Below are 14415 nucleotides of genomic sequence, written 5' to 3'. Positions count from 1 at the left end.
ATATTCTAAGCTGACTGGTGCGATTTGGGAATTTTTTGAGGTTATTTTATGTTTTTTTCTTGATTTTTATATTTTTTGGACGTTTACGAAATTAATTTTTTGATATATTTCGTATCGATATTCTAAGCTGACAGGTGGAATTCGGGAAATTTTTGAGGTGTTTTTATGTGTTTTTCTTGATTTATATATTTTTTAGACGTTTACGAATTAAAATTTTTGATATTTTTTGAGCCGTCACGAAAAAATGTGAAATTTTGATATTCTACTCGTAGACATTCTAAGGTGACTAGTGCAATTTAGGATTTTTTTGAGGTGTTTTTATATCTTTTTCTTCGTTTTATATTTTTCAAAAGTTTAAGAATAAAAAATTTTGATTTTTTCGGACAGTCACGAAAAAATATGAAATTTTGACATTTTATTCGGATATTCTAAGGTGACAAGTGCAATTCTGGAATTTTTGGAGGTGTTCTTATGTCTTTTTCTTGATTTTATATTTTTCGGATGTTTATGAATTAAAATTTTGGATATTTTTCGGGAAGTAATGAAAAAATGTGAATCTTTGATATTTTATTCGTATCGATATTCTAGGTGACTGATGCAATTCGATAACTTTTAGAAGTGTTTTTATGTTTTTTTATATATATTTTTTGGACGTTTACGAATTAATGTTTTTGATATTTTCGAGTAGTCACGAAAAAATGTGAAATTTTGATATTTTATTTGTATCTATATTCTAAGATAACAAGTGCGATTCGGGATTTTTTTTGAGGTATTTTATGTCTTCTTCTTTATTTTTTTTATTTTTCGGACGTTTATGAATTAAAATTTTTGATAGTTTTCGGCCGGACACGAAAAAATGTGAAATTATGATATTATATTTGCATCGATATTCTAAGGTGACTGATGCGATTCAGGAATTTTTAGATGTGTTTTTATGTTTATTTTTATTTTTATATTTTTTGGGCAGTCACGAAAAATGTGAAATGTTGATATTTTATTCATATCGATATTCTAATGTGACATGTGCGATTCGAGATATTTTTTTAAGGTTTTTATGTCTTTTTCTTGATTTTTATATATTTCAGACATTTACGAGTTAAAATTTTTGATATGTTTTGGACAGTCATGGAATTTTTTGAAATTTTGATATTTTATTCGTATTGATATTCTAACGTGATAGGTACGATTCTGGAATTTCTCGAGGTATTTTTATGTCTTTTTCCTGATTTTTATATTATTCGGAAGTTTATGAATTTTAATTTTTGAATTTTTTCAAGCAGTCACGAAAAAATGTGACATTTTGATATTTTATGCATATAGATTTTCTAAGGTGAGTGATTCGGGAATTTTTAGAGGTGTTTTATGTCGTTTTCTTGATTTTTACATTTTTTGGACGTTTACAAATTAAAATTTTTGATATTTTACGGGTAGTCACATGTATGATTCGAGAATTTTTTGAGGTGCTTTTATGTCTTTTTCTTGATTCTTATGTATTTCAGACATTTACGAATTAAAATTATTGACATTTTTTGGTCAGTCACGAAAAAATGTAAAATTTTGATACTTCATTCATATCGATATTCTAATGTGACAAGTGCGATTCAAGAATTTTTTGAGGTGCTTTTATATCCTTTTCTTTATCTTTATATTTTTCAGACGTTTACGAATTAAATTGTCACGACCCGATTTCTCAAGTCATGATGGCACCTACTATAACCCACCAGTAGGTAAGCCAACCCGTAACCCGGAACAACAAGTAATGGGTCTGAGGGTAGAAATCAAACAAGAGTAGGCAAATAACAATATAAACAGGCGGACGCAAACCAAAAACTTATATACAAATAAAGATCCCTCCCAGAACCTGGAAGTCACTAGTACAGAGCTACTACAAAATGAGTACAAGTCCCAAAACTGGACAACAGAGACTGGACTGTCTCGAAGGGAAGAAGACAAGTCTATATATACAGATGGAGACCGAAATAGTACAGAACGCCGTGTGCTCACCCCCGTCTCCAGATAAGTCTACTCCAAGCTCGATCAACGCTGGCTACTAGTGCTCGGACCTGCATCACAAAATAGATGCAGAGCGTAGCATGAGTACCAAAACAACAGGTACCCAGTAGGCATCATCGGCCGACTGAGCAAGATAAGCAAAAGTAAACTGAAATGCAAATAAAGGGTCACATCAAGTGCAAAGAGTAGTAAATGGGGGGTATGTACACGAGCGTACAGGCAACAAAGACAAGCAATCTAACTAACTCCGCCGGGCTCCCATAAACCCGACGGGTACGCTCGTGCACAATAAAAGAAACCACCTGCACGGACCCCCATAAGCCCGGCAGATGGACTGACAGTTGAAGTAAAATAATGGAGCTAGAAGGTCTATCACAATATTACCAATTTCCGGACTTGTAACTGAACCATTCCCAATCATATTCCAAGATCTCATTACGTCCCGGACTTTAACCGGAATCTCTCCAACCTCCAAAACCTCAACCTGCAGATGAGAGTAATCAAGACTAAACTGAAGCTTTAGTGAGGAATTGGGAATACACCACGTGCAAGCTGGACCACGGACTCGAACCGGGTACTATAGCTAATGAGTCAACCTATATGGGCTGGACCACGGACTCGAACCGGGTGCTGTAGCCAAAGGTCGGGCACGGGTGGGCTGGACCACGGACTCGAACCGGGTGCTGTAGCCAAAATCAGATCACAGGTAAGCTGGACCACGGACTCGAACCGGGTACTGTAGCTAAGCCTGGACATAAATGAGCTGGACCACGGACTCTAACCGGGTACTGTAGCTGAAATCAGATCACAGGTAAGCTGGACCACGGACTCGAACCGGGTACTGTAGCTAAGCCTGGACATAAATGAGCTGGACCACGGACTCTAACCGGGTACTGTAGCTGAAACCAGATCACAGGTAAGCTGGACCACGGACTCGAACCGGGTACTGTAGCTAAGCCTGGACATAAATGAGCTGGACCACGGACTCTAACCGGGTACTGTAGCTGAAACCAGATCACAGGTAAGCTGGACCACGGACTCGAACCGGGTACTGTAGCTAAGCCTGGACATAAATGAGCTGGACCACGGACTCTAACCGGGTACTGTAGCTGAAACCAGATCACAGGTAAGCTGGACCACGGACTCGAACCGGGTACTGTAGCTAAGCCTGGACATAAATGAGCTGGACCACGGACTCTAACCGGGTACTGTAGCTGAAACCAGATCACAGGTAAGCTGGACCACGGACTCGAACCGGGTACTGTAGCTAAGCCTGGACATAAATGAGCTGGACCACGGACTCTAACCGGGTACTGTAGCTGAAACCAGATCACAGGTAAGCTGGACCACGGACTCGAACCGGGTACTGTAGCTAAGCCTGGACATAAATGAGCTGGACCACGGACTCTAACCGGGTACTGTAGCTGAAACCAGATCACAGGTAAGCTGGACCACGGACTCGAACCGGGTACTGTAGCTAAACCTGGAATAAGTAAGCTGGACCACGGACTCTAACCGGGTACTGTAGCTAAGAATCAATATCCAACCATCCGTCGCGGGAAATATCACCAAACCGATTACCATAAATAATCCTTTTAGTCCGACCCTCATATACCCCAAATCGCCGAGGAAGTATCCAATAATGAGTAAGCTAGACCACGGACTTTAACCGGGTATTTGTAGCCGATATAAAAGCAGGGCATTATGGATACAAGGTCATAAGCTGAGTTACCGACTATCAGACTCAAGTCTGCTATATCAGTCTACAAGGAGCTAACCGTCCGAAACGACGTCGGAAAAAGTTCTACTGCCCAACGACATCCGAAATCTCGCAAGTCTATGGCAACACTAGTCTAAGCCTAGACTAAGGCCAAACATACTTCAAATCAATATTATCATATACACCACCAGATATGGATATTCAATAATATCAAGAGACATGCTGTCATAATCCAACACTTTCCCGAAATAAGGTCTAAGGCAGGAATTATAGAAATTTAGCATGCTCGACACCCGAACCCCTCCATACTCAAGCAAATCAATAAACAATTGCCTAAACATGCTCAATCTCACGAGAGAAAACCATAGCCTACCTGAAAGCCGATCACGCGTGCTCCAACTCACGGTACCGGATCTTTTCCTCTCCGAACGGTCTCCAAATGCTTCCCCACTAACAAAAGGTTAATCACCTCGTCATTACGAATATATTGACACTAAAATTATATTTTTCGGAGACGGACCCAAAATCGGGTCTAAAACGGGATTGTGGGGCCCACAATTAGAATCTCAAAATCGACTCCGTGGAAACGTCCCAAATACCTTACTAAACTAATACCCAAAATTTTAGCACAAACAGATGCCTAAAACACCGCAAATCAGCCACAACAATTAAAATGGACAGCCCCTTGATCACCAATTTCCGGAAAAACGAGACCCTTTCAACCCAAACAGATTATACCACGACGATCCTTGCGAAAAACTCTACAAGTTAGCCTCAAGAATGACTCAAAACGGACTTACGATGATCAAGATCTCACATTTCAAAATTCAACAAAAAAACCATCCGGAAATCACCCTGGCAGTGGCTAAAAATCGATTTCTTACCTCAAATGAAGCCTCCCCTCGCGTTTCTGAGACCACCGCTAGATTCCCCTCGAAATTCTCTTGAAGTTTGCCTTTTGAATCACTTAATTTGGATTCAAAATGAAGGAGCAATCTCAAGTTGAAGTTGAAGAAAAAAATATGGACGAATTTCGTCCTAAATTCTGGAAATTTCCAGAATTCACTCCTCTGCCAGGTGGCGTCACGTGGCTCTGCCACGTTACCGCCGCGTCAAAATTCTACAACCCTTTCAAACTTAAATTTCGATGTTTCGGACTCGTTCGGAGTCGGAAAAATACAAACCTTATATGGAATCTGATTGGAAATGATATTTCGGACTCAACGGTGAAGGCGGAATTTCCATTTGGAGCTCGCTTCGATGAAAAGTGGGTCCCACACCCAGTATCGTTTTGAGCCAGATTCCACAACTGCCATCTAAAGCCTCGGGAAGTGAACAAAGGGTCGTTCTAGACCAAAATCGATCTTTCGAAGCTAACCTAACTGTCAGAATTTTCATCTGAGCACGACTTCCAAGAAGTTTGACCAAAGTCAACTTTTTAAGTCATTACATAAATTTTTTGATATTTTACGGGAAGTCATGATAAAATGTGAAATTTTGATATTTAATTCATATCAATATTCTAAGGTGACTGATGCGATTCGGAAATTTATCACTGTATTTTTATGTCTTTATCTTGATTTTAATATTTTTCGATTGTTTACAAATTAAATTTTTTGATATTATTCGCGCCGTCACGAAAAAATGTGAAATTTTGATATGCTATTAATATCGATATTCTAAGATGATTGGTACGATTCGGGAATTTTTTGAGGTGTTTTTATGTCTTTTTATTCATTTTTATATTTTTTGGAAGGTTACAGATTAAAATTTTTATTTTTTCGGGCAGTTATGAAAAAATATAAAATTTTGATATTTTATATGTATCGATATTCTGGGTGACAGGTGCGATTCGGGAATTTTTTGAGGTGATTTTATGTCTTTTTCTTGATTTTTATATTTTATTCGAATGTTTACGAATGGCAATTTTTGATATATTTCGAGCAGTCATGAAAAAATGTGTAATTTTAATATCTCATTGTTATCTATATTCTAAGGTGACTGGTGCGATTTGGGAATTTTTGATGTGTTTTTATGCCTTTTTCTTGATTTTTATATTTTTCGGACGTTTATAAATTAAAATTTCGGATATTTTTTGAGTAGTCACGAAAAAATGTCAAATTTTGATATACTATTCGTATCGATATGCAAAGGTGACTAGTGCGATTCAGGAATTTTATGAGGTGTTTTTATATCTTTTTCTTGAATTTTATAATTTTCGGGAGTTTAAGAATTAAAATTTTTGAAAGTTTTTGGGCAGTCACGAAAAATGTGAAATTTTGATATTTTATTCGTATCGATATTCTAAGATGACATGTACGATTTAGGAATTTTTTGTGGTCTTTTATGTATATTTCTTGATTTTTATATTTTCAAAATATTTATAAATTAAATTTTTTGATATTTTTCGGGCAATCACGAAAAAATATGAAATTTTGATATTTTATTTGTATCGATATTCTTAGGTGACTGGTGCGATTCGGGAATTTTTCTATGTGTTTTTATTTATTTTTCATGAATTTTATATTTTTCGGACATTTACGAATTAAAAAATTTGGAAATTTTTGGGGCACTGACGAAAAAATGTGAAATTTTGATACTCTATTCGTATGGATATTCTAAGGTGACTGGTGTGATTTGGAAATTATGTCTTTTTCTTGATTTGCATATTTTTCGGACGTTTATGAATTAATTTTTTTTTTCGGGCAATCACGAAAACATGTGAAAATTTGATATTTTATTCGTATCGATATTCTAAGGTGACTGGTGCGATTTGGGAATTTTTTGACTTGTTTTTTATGTCTTTTCTAGATTTTTATACTTTTCAAACGTTCACGAATTAAAATTTTTAGTATTTTTTCAGTAGTCACGAAAAAATGTGAAATTTTGATATCGTTTTGATATCGATATTCTAAGATGATTGGAACGATTTGGGAATTTTTTGAGGTGTTTTTATGTCCTTTTCTTCATTTTTATATTTTTCGAACAGTTACGAAATAAATATTTTGATATTTTTCGAACAGTCACGAAAAAATGTGAAATTCTTATATTTTATTCGTATCGATATTCTGAGGTGACAGATGCGATTTAAGAATTTTTTGAGGTGTTTTTATGTCATTTTCTTGATTTTTATATTTTATCGGACATTTACGAATTCACATTTTTGATATATTTCGAGTAGTAATGAAAAATTGTGTAATTTTGATACTTCATTCTTATCGATATTCTAAGGTGACTGGTGTGATTCAGAAATTTTTTGAGGTGTTTTTATGTCTTTTTCTTGATTTTTATATATTTTTTCAGACGTTTACGAAATAAAATTTTTGATATATTTCAAATAGTAATGAAAAAATGTGCAATTTTGATACTTCATTCTTATCGATATTCTAAGGTGACTGATGCGATTTGAGAAATTTTGAGGTATTTTTTGTATTTTTCTTGATTTTTATATTTTTTAAACGTTTATGAATTCAAATATTGGATATTTTTCGAGTCTTCACGAAAAAATGTTAAATTTATATATTTTATTCTTATCGATATTCTAAGGTGATTGGAGCGATTCGAAAATTTTTTGAGTTGTTTTTATGTCTTTTTCTTGATTTTTATATTTTTCGGACGTTTAGTAAATAAAATTATTGAAATTTTTCGGGCAGTCACGAAAAATTATGAAATTTTAATTTTTTATTCGTATCGATATTCTAAGGTGAGAGGTTCGATTTGGGAATTTTTTGAGGTCTTTTATGTCTTTTTTTTATTTTGTATATTCTTCATATGTTTACGAATTAAAATTTTTGATATTTTCGGGCAATCACGAAAAAATGTGAAATTTTTGATAAATAATTCGTATTGATATTCTAAGGTGACTGGTGCAATTCGCGAATTTTTTGAGCTATTTTTATGTCTTTAGCTTGATTTATATATTTTTCGGACGTTTACGAATAAAGATTTTTGATATTTTTTGGGCAATTACTAAAAAATATTAAATTTTGATATTTTATTCGTATCGATATTTTGAGGTGACACGTGCGATTCAGGAATTTTTTGAGGTGTTTAAATATCTTGTTCTTGATTTTTATATTTTTCGGACGGTTACTAATTTAAATTTTTGATATATTTCGGGCACTCAGAAAAAATGTGAAATTTGATATCTTATTCGTATCGATATTCTAATGTAACTGGTGCGATTTTGGAATTTTTTGAGGTGTTTTTATGTCTTTTTCTCTATTTTTATATTTTTTAGACATTTACAAATTAAATTTTTTATTTTGTTTGGGCAGTAATGAAAAAATGTGAAATTTTGATATTTTATTTTTATCTATATTCTAAGGTGATTGGTGTGATTCGGTAATTTTTTGAGGTGTTTTAATTTCTTTTTCTTGAATTTTATATTTTTCGAACGTTTACGAATTAAAATTTTTGATAATTTTTGGATAGTCACAAAAACTGTGAAATTTTAATATTTTATTCGTATTGATATTCTAAGGTGACTGGTGCGATTCAGAAATTTTTTGAGCCGATTTTATGTCTTTTTCTTGATTTTTATATTTTCGGACGTTTACGAATTAAATTTTTTATATTTTTCGTGCAGTCACAAAAAATGTGGAATTTTGATATTCTATTTGTATTGATATTTTATGGTGACTAATGCGATCCAGGAGTTTTTTGAGGTATTTTTATGTTTTTTTCTTAATTTTTATATTTTTCGGACATTTACGAATTAAATTTTTTGATATTTTTCGGGCAGTCACGAAAAAATATGAAATTTTGATCTTTTGTTTGTATCTATATTCTAAGGTGACAGGTGCGATTTCGATTTTTTTTGAGGTGTTTTTATGTCTTTTTTTTATTCTTATATTTTTCGGACGTTTACGAATTAAAATTTTTGATATTCTTCGGGCAATCATGAAAAAATGAGAAATTTTGATATTTTATTCGTATCGATATTCTAAGGTGGCAGGTATGATTCATGATTTTTTTGATCTGTTTTTACGTCTTTTCTTGATTTTTATATTTTTCGGACGTTTACAAATTAAAATTCTTATTCGTATCGATATTCTAAGGTGACAGGTGTGATTCAGGAATATTTTGAGGTGTTTTTATGTCTCCTTCTTGATTTTTATATTTTTCGGACGTTTACGAATAAAAAATTTTAATATCTTTCGGGCAATCACGGAAAAATGTGAAAATTTTGATATTTCATTCGTATCGATATTCTAAGGTGACAGGTGCGATTTGGAAAAATTTTGAGATGTTTTTGTCTTTTTCTTGAATTTATATTTTTTGAACGTTTACGAAATAAATTTTTTGATTTTTTGGGCAGTCACGTAAAAATGTGCATTTTTGATATTTTATTCGTATCGATATTCTAAGGTGACTAGTGTGATTCATGATTTATTTGAGGTGTTTTTATGTCTTTTTCTTGATTTCTATATTTTTCAAAGGTTTACGAATTAAAGTTTTTGATATTTATCGGACATTCACGAAAAAATGAGAAATTTTGATATTTTATTCGTATCGATATTCTAAGGTGACAGGTACGATTCATGAATTTTTTGAGGTGTTACAACACCCACAACTTAAACTTTTGCTTGTCCTCAAGCAAACTCAAGTTCAGCAGTTCAAATAGGGTTGCCTCAAACAGTGCTACACAAGAATAAATCATGAATGCACACAACAAGATTCAATTTACTTATGCAAGAATCAATTGTGTACTCAAAGATTCAAATTGTGGCACACCATTACCAAAGGTTCTCATGCTCGCAATACTTGGTACTTGTGCAAGTTCAAGCTCAACAAAAGTATCTAATTCCCTCACGTAAAGAATGATTCCATATTCACACACAATCATGAGTCAATTTAAGATCAGGAACCTGATACAACGCTCACACTCAAAAAGAGGAACACAATGCATGCTTTCACCCATAGGTTTGCCCTTACTTTCCAATTGACTTTCGATTCTGCTTACTCAATATCAAAAAGGTCTTTCTAAGGCTTGTAATGGGGTTGAGTGCAAAGGTATGGTCATTTAGGCTCAGTGACTTTCATCCTCGTGAGATGTGATGTTCTCAAAACATCCCCTTCCCTTCCTTTCTCAATTCTTCTTCTAGTGCTTATAAGTCATCATATTATTCATTCTCCATGTATTGCTTGGAAATCCAATTTCTTTTGCACTTTTATTCCACGACTTTCTTTTTCTTTCTTTTCTTTTCTCTTTCTTTTTCTCTTTTTTTTATATGGTGGGTTTCCATTTGTTTTGCAATACAATAGGTTCAGGAGACTTTCTTGCACTTCTTGACTTTTTCTTTTCCTTTTCATCACACCTCCAACTTAGACTTTTAACCTAAGTTGGCTATTCACTAAACACATCTCAAGGGGATGATAGGTAGTGGACGAAAAAAGGTCTAAGTTTCATCAAGCTTCTTCCAAAGGAGGATAGGCTCAAGGAGCGTTCAAGAGAGTTTCACATGCTCACGGGTAGGCCACAAAAAGAGGTATATGTTAAATTGGTTCACACTCTTCAAAAGTTGCCTAAGATCATCTCAAGAGTACACCTTTCTAAATCAATCAGACTAACGGGGAAATTCTAGGTTTATTCATGCATGGTTCGAAGTAAGCTAATTACACAAGGCATCAATACTTCAATCAAACAAGAATAGACACGTTCGCTAGTGTGCAACGGTCCTCACAAGAAATTCAATTTGATAAGATGCTAGTCACAACGAGATGCAAAGAGTGCACATATTGTCTATGTGACTTAATTTGTCCTCGTTGTAGCCTTGCATTAATGTTTGTTCAATTGGGAGAACTATTCAAGTCATCGGTATTGATCGAAACCGAGACTCAAATTTTTTTGTAAAAGAACAACCACTTTCAATACAAGAGATGGAGAATATTTTTCGGGAAGGATCAAAATTATTTTCAGTTAGAACAATAGGAGTCATGAGCTCAAACATCCACAAAAAAAATAGTATTTAAAACACAGTTTAGAGCAAATCAAACGACCCAATTGCATGCGCAAAAGAGCAAAGTATTCACACAAACAAAAAGGTGAGCCTCACCCCACCCAATGAAAGAGCGTTTGTCCTCACATGCAAGTAAACAAAAATATACCAACAAGTAAGATAGGAAAAGACAATGCGAGAGAAGTAAGGAAGGGTCCTGTCTATGCAGTCTCTCTGTCTGCTGGGGCATCAATGCCTGGTGCATCTTTCTGAAGTAGAACAATGGTCCCTGGAGCATTTTCATTTTGGTCTCCACTGTTTGCCTTTGCCTTAGACTCTGCAACAAGATTTGCTGCAATCATCTGATCTATCTCCTGAGCTGCTCTGAAGGCATGTATTGCATTAACAAAGCTCTGATCACCTGGCTGCGCATTAAGGTCAAAAGGAATTCGCCTCTTTTCCTAGCCTCCTTGCTGTACTTCCTTTGTCTGGCTAGCTCTGCTCTCTTTTCATCTTTTCTAAATTCTTGTGCTCTTATGTGCCTTGGTGGATCATCTCTCCCTGCGATTTTTGATCTAGCTATTTCTGCAAAAACTTCGAGGCTAAGTTAAATATAGATTCACGTAGGAACAAAAATGGTGTTTCTAGGTGTGGAATTTCTCAGGCTAATCATTTAAACTAATGTACAAATGATACAAGGGCGTAGGCAAAAGGCAAACAAATGCTCTCTCGGCGTGTCGCCGAGTGGATTGTGCGAACCAAGCTGACCGCCGAGAGTCACAGGTCAATCAGTACATAAAACGTATAGTTAAGAGTGAAATGGAGCTGGTGGGCCAACCGCTGAGCAGTTCGACGAAATTCGGTCACCTCGCCTATCAGCTCAACGTGTCCATTATCAATCCAGCATTTCGGCTCTCACCTAGCAACCCTAGACAATATAGCTTACGCGCACATAACTCAATTTCAACGAAGACACATAGAAACTTCCATTCCCATCAGTAACAATCCAACTCAAAGCATAGCTAAGTGGGAACTCTTCAAATAATGCACTAGGTGCCACGTTATGATAGAAAATACATGTAATTCCAGTAACTCATAGACTCAGCAGAGTTTTAACACTTTCATCATTATGCAAATGAGTACAATTATAATATTTTTAAACGTGAGGTTCAGACTACCAACCTTAGATGCTAAATAGATGCTACCGAAGTGCCAGGCATCAATGCAATCCAAATTCGCACACAAATCAATGAACCGCAATAATCCAGAAGTGCAATATATATAAAAATAGAGTGCATGTGTGAATTTGGTAGGTCGAAGAAGTGAGAGAAATGAGTGACATAGGACTTTTAAACCCGTGGCTTGCAAAAACCGTCTAGTTCTTGTTGTTCGGTGATATAAATCGAGTTTGCCTAATTATTCGGTGACACGCCAAATGTTTAATTAGTTCGCCAAATGTCACATGATCTGCAACTCCTGTGAAGATTCCAACGGCGGTCTACAACGCAATCGCTACTTGGTCGGCAATGTGCCACAACTCTTTTCGAGACCGCCGAGTTGCACAGGGTTTTGTCTGACAATGCCTTGTGTTAGCCAGCGGATAGAACCGTGTTTGCCAATCTTTTCAGCGATCCGCCAACTGGACTTGTTTCTTGCCTCCATATCCTCTTTTAATCATCTCCCTCGTTTCAATCTATACAAACAACACACCATTATTTTCTTAAGGTAAAACAAAGAAAGAAAGGGTTTTGGGTTGCCTCCCAAACAACGCCTTAGGTAACGTCGTGGCACGACGTAAGTGATCAGTTATTCTTCATCCTCGAATTAGCCCATGTTGTAATTAGGCGAATCCTCGGCGAATGGTGGGTAGTGGCCTGATATCAAATGGCCGATTTGAGCATCCTGCATCCGGTCATGGAGTGAGAGGCTGATGCTTTATTTAGCGTTGTGATATTTTCCCTCATCTCATTCAACATCTCCTCTTGTGCGTTCATTTTCTTTTGAATGAGTGAAAGAGATTCATCTCCTTGCACACCTCCCTGCTTTTTCCCATGACTAAACTCACAAAGGGAGTGGTACTTTTGTTTACCCATGGGTTGTACTTCCAATTCTATGACTCGATTGGACAGATCATCCAAATGGGTAATTAGTGCCTCCCACTCCTGCTTCTTTTTGGCTTTTTTGCTGGTTGCTACCATGCCATCAAGGAGTTTTTCGACGACTTCATAGTGCTGGTATAACATGCCCTCTCGCAAATCTGATCGGCTATGCTTCTATTCTCGGGTCCAAGACCCCTATAGAAGTACTCCAGTAGTGCCTTATCCGCCATCCCATGAGATGGTCATGGTTGCAGCACTGTTTGAAACTTCAGCCACATGTCCTAAATTGTTTCATCCCCTACCTGTTTAAATGTTAAGAGGTTATCCCTGAGGTTCAGTAGTTTCAGCAGGGGATGATTCGTGTGGTATCCATAATATTCATCCATCGTTTGTTCCCTGTGGTGATGTTCAAACAAGCAAAGGAAATCTACAACTAAGGTTAGTAAAGCTAAAACTACGAAAAACATAAATTCTTGCCAATGATCTTTGGGATTACATACAATCAAAAACTCAAAGAAAAACAAAACTAAGAGTAAAGTTAATAATCTACGATTAATAAGACGAAAATTCTAGTGAACTAAAAATTCTCAAATAACACCACTAACCGACAGCGGCACCATTTTGATGCTTATGGTGACCAACGACACTGACCTACGGTATGAGTGTCTACGATCGTCGATAATATAGTAACCCAATCGAGGGTTGGGGTCGTGTCCCAAGGGAGCGGTTTTGAGAATTAATAGAAAATAAAATTACATTTTAACTAGTCGTAGCTAAAGATATTAACGAACAAAAACATAGTACATTAAATAGGGTGACCCAAAAGTGTCAAATATCAAATGGGGGTTTTGTAACAAGTGATAAACCAACAAAATAAACAAGAAAATCAAGTATGGGGAAAGGTTCTTGGGATGTGACCGCAATATAAGTTGAGACAAATTGTTGGGTACATGCTTTCGATAGAAAATTTGCAAAATAATAGTGACTAGGCTAAGCTTTAAATGGAAAAAAGTTCCCTCTCGGGCAACTTACCCCGTTTCCAATGCGTTCCTCTCGGACACCTATTTGCGCATGAAGACCAGCCTACACCTTACCCCACTCACTCTCTCGAGCTGAGTGTTAGGATATGGGATAGGGCTCACCCTCTCGGGCTGAACCTCATGTCGACCTACTCCTTAGGCCATCAGTCTAGTGGTTTTGGGTTCGCGACCTCCCTCTCGGGCAAGCCGAAAACACATGGGTGGCTTTGTATTTGCAACTACAAACCCTTTAGATTAAACCACAACCACTAGGCGAAATCACCATTAAAATACATCTAACCGATCAGCAAGCAAGACCCAACAAGGATATCAACCCATATATGCTAAATCACACCCCAAGAATGGGGGTTTTTAGCCACTCATCAAGAAATAAGAAATTATACCTAACATGATAATGAAATCAACTGGGTATAAGAAATTAAACCTTAAATTAAGCAAAGGAAAATGAATAGAGAAGACCCACTTCCAACTTAGGGAAGAAGAACTCCTTTCTTCAAGTCTCCACAAATCCCTCTCCAAACTTGAGAGAAAAATACAGAAAATACTATAGACTAATAATAATTTTTACTCTAAAATGTTCCACACTAAGACTACAATTCTAA

The 14415-nt window shown here is 35.9% G+C and overlaps 1 long non-coding RNA gene across 1 annotated transcript; it reads right to left on the bottom strand.

Annotated features, from left to right (window-relative positions):
• Positions 1-1855: 1855 nt before the first annotated feature.
• LOC125876945 (uncharacterized) lies at positions 1856-4743 on the bottom strand. The gene is made up of 3 exons (XR_007447560.1): positions 4618-4743; positions 4107-4183; positions 1856-2063 (listed from the first exon to the last, which is right to left on the bottom strand). It is a non-coding gene; the product is annotated as an uncharacterized LOC125876945 (long non-coding RNA).
• Positions 4744-14415: the final 9672 nt, after the last annotated feature.

This window comes from Solanum stenotomum, chromosome 9, assembly GCF_019186545.1.
Source record: "Solanum stenotomum isolate F172 chromosome 9, ASM1918654v1, whole genome shotgun sequence".
NCBI lineage: Eukaryota > Viridiplantae > Streptophyta > Magnoliopsida > Solanales > Solanaceae > Solanum > Solanum stenotomum.
Note: the sequence above shows the minus strand (reverse complement) of the source record. Positions and strands in the feature narration are given on the sequence as shown.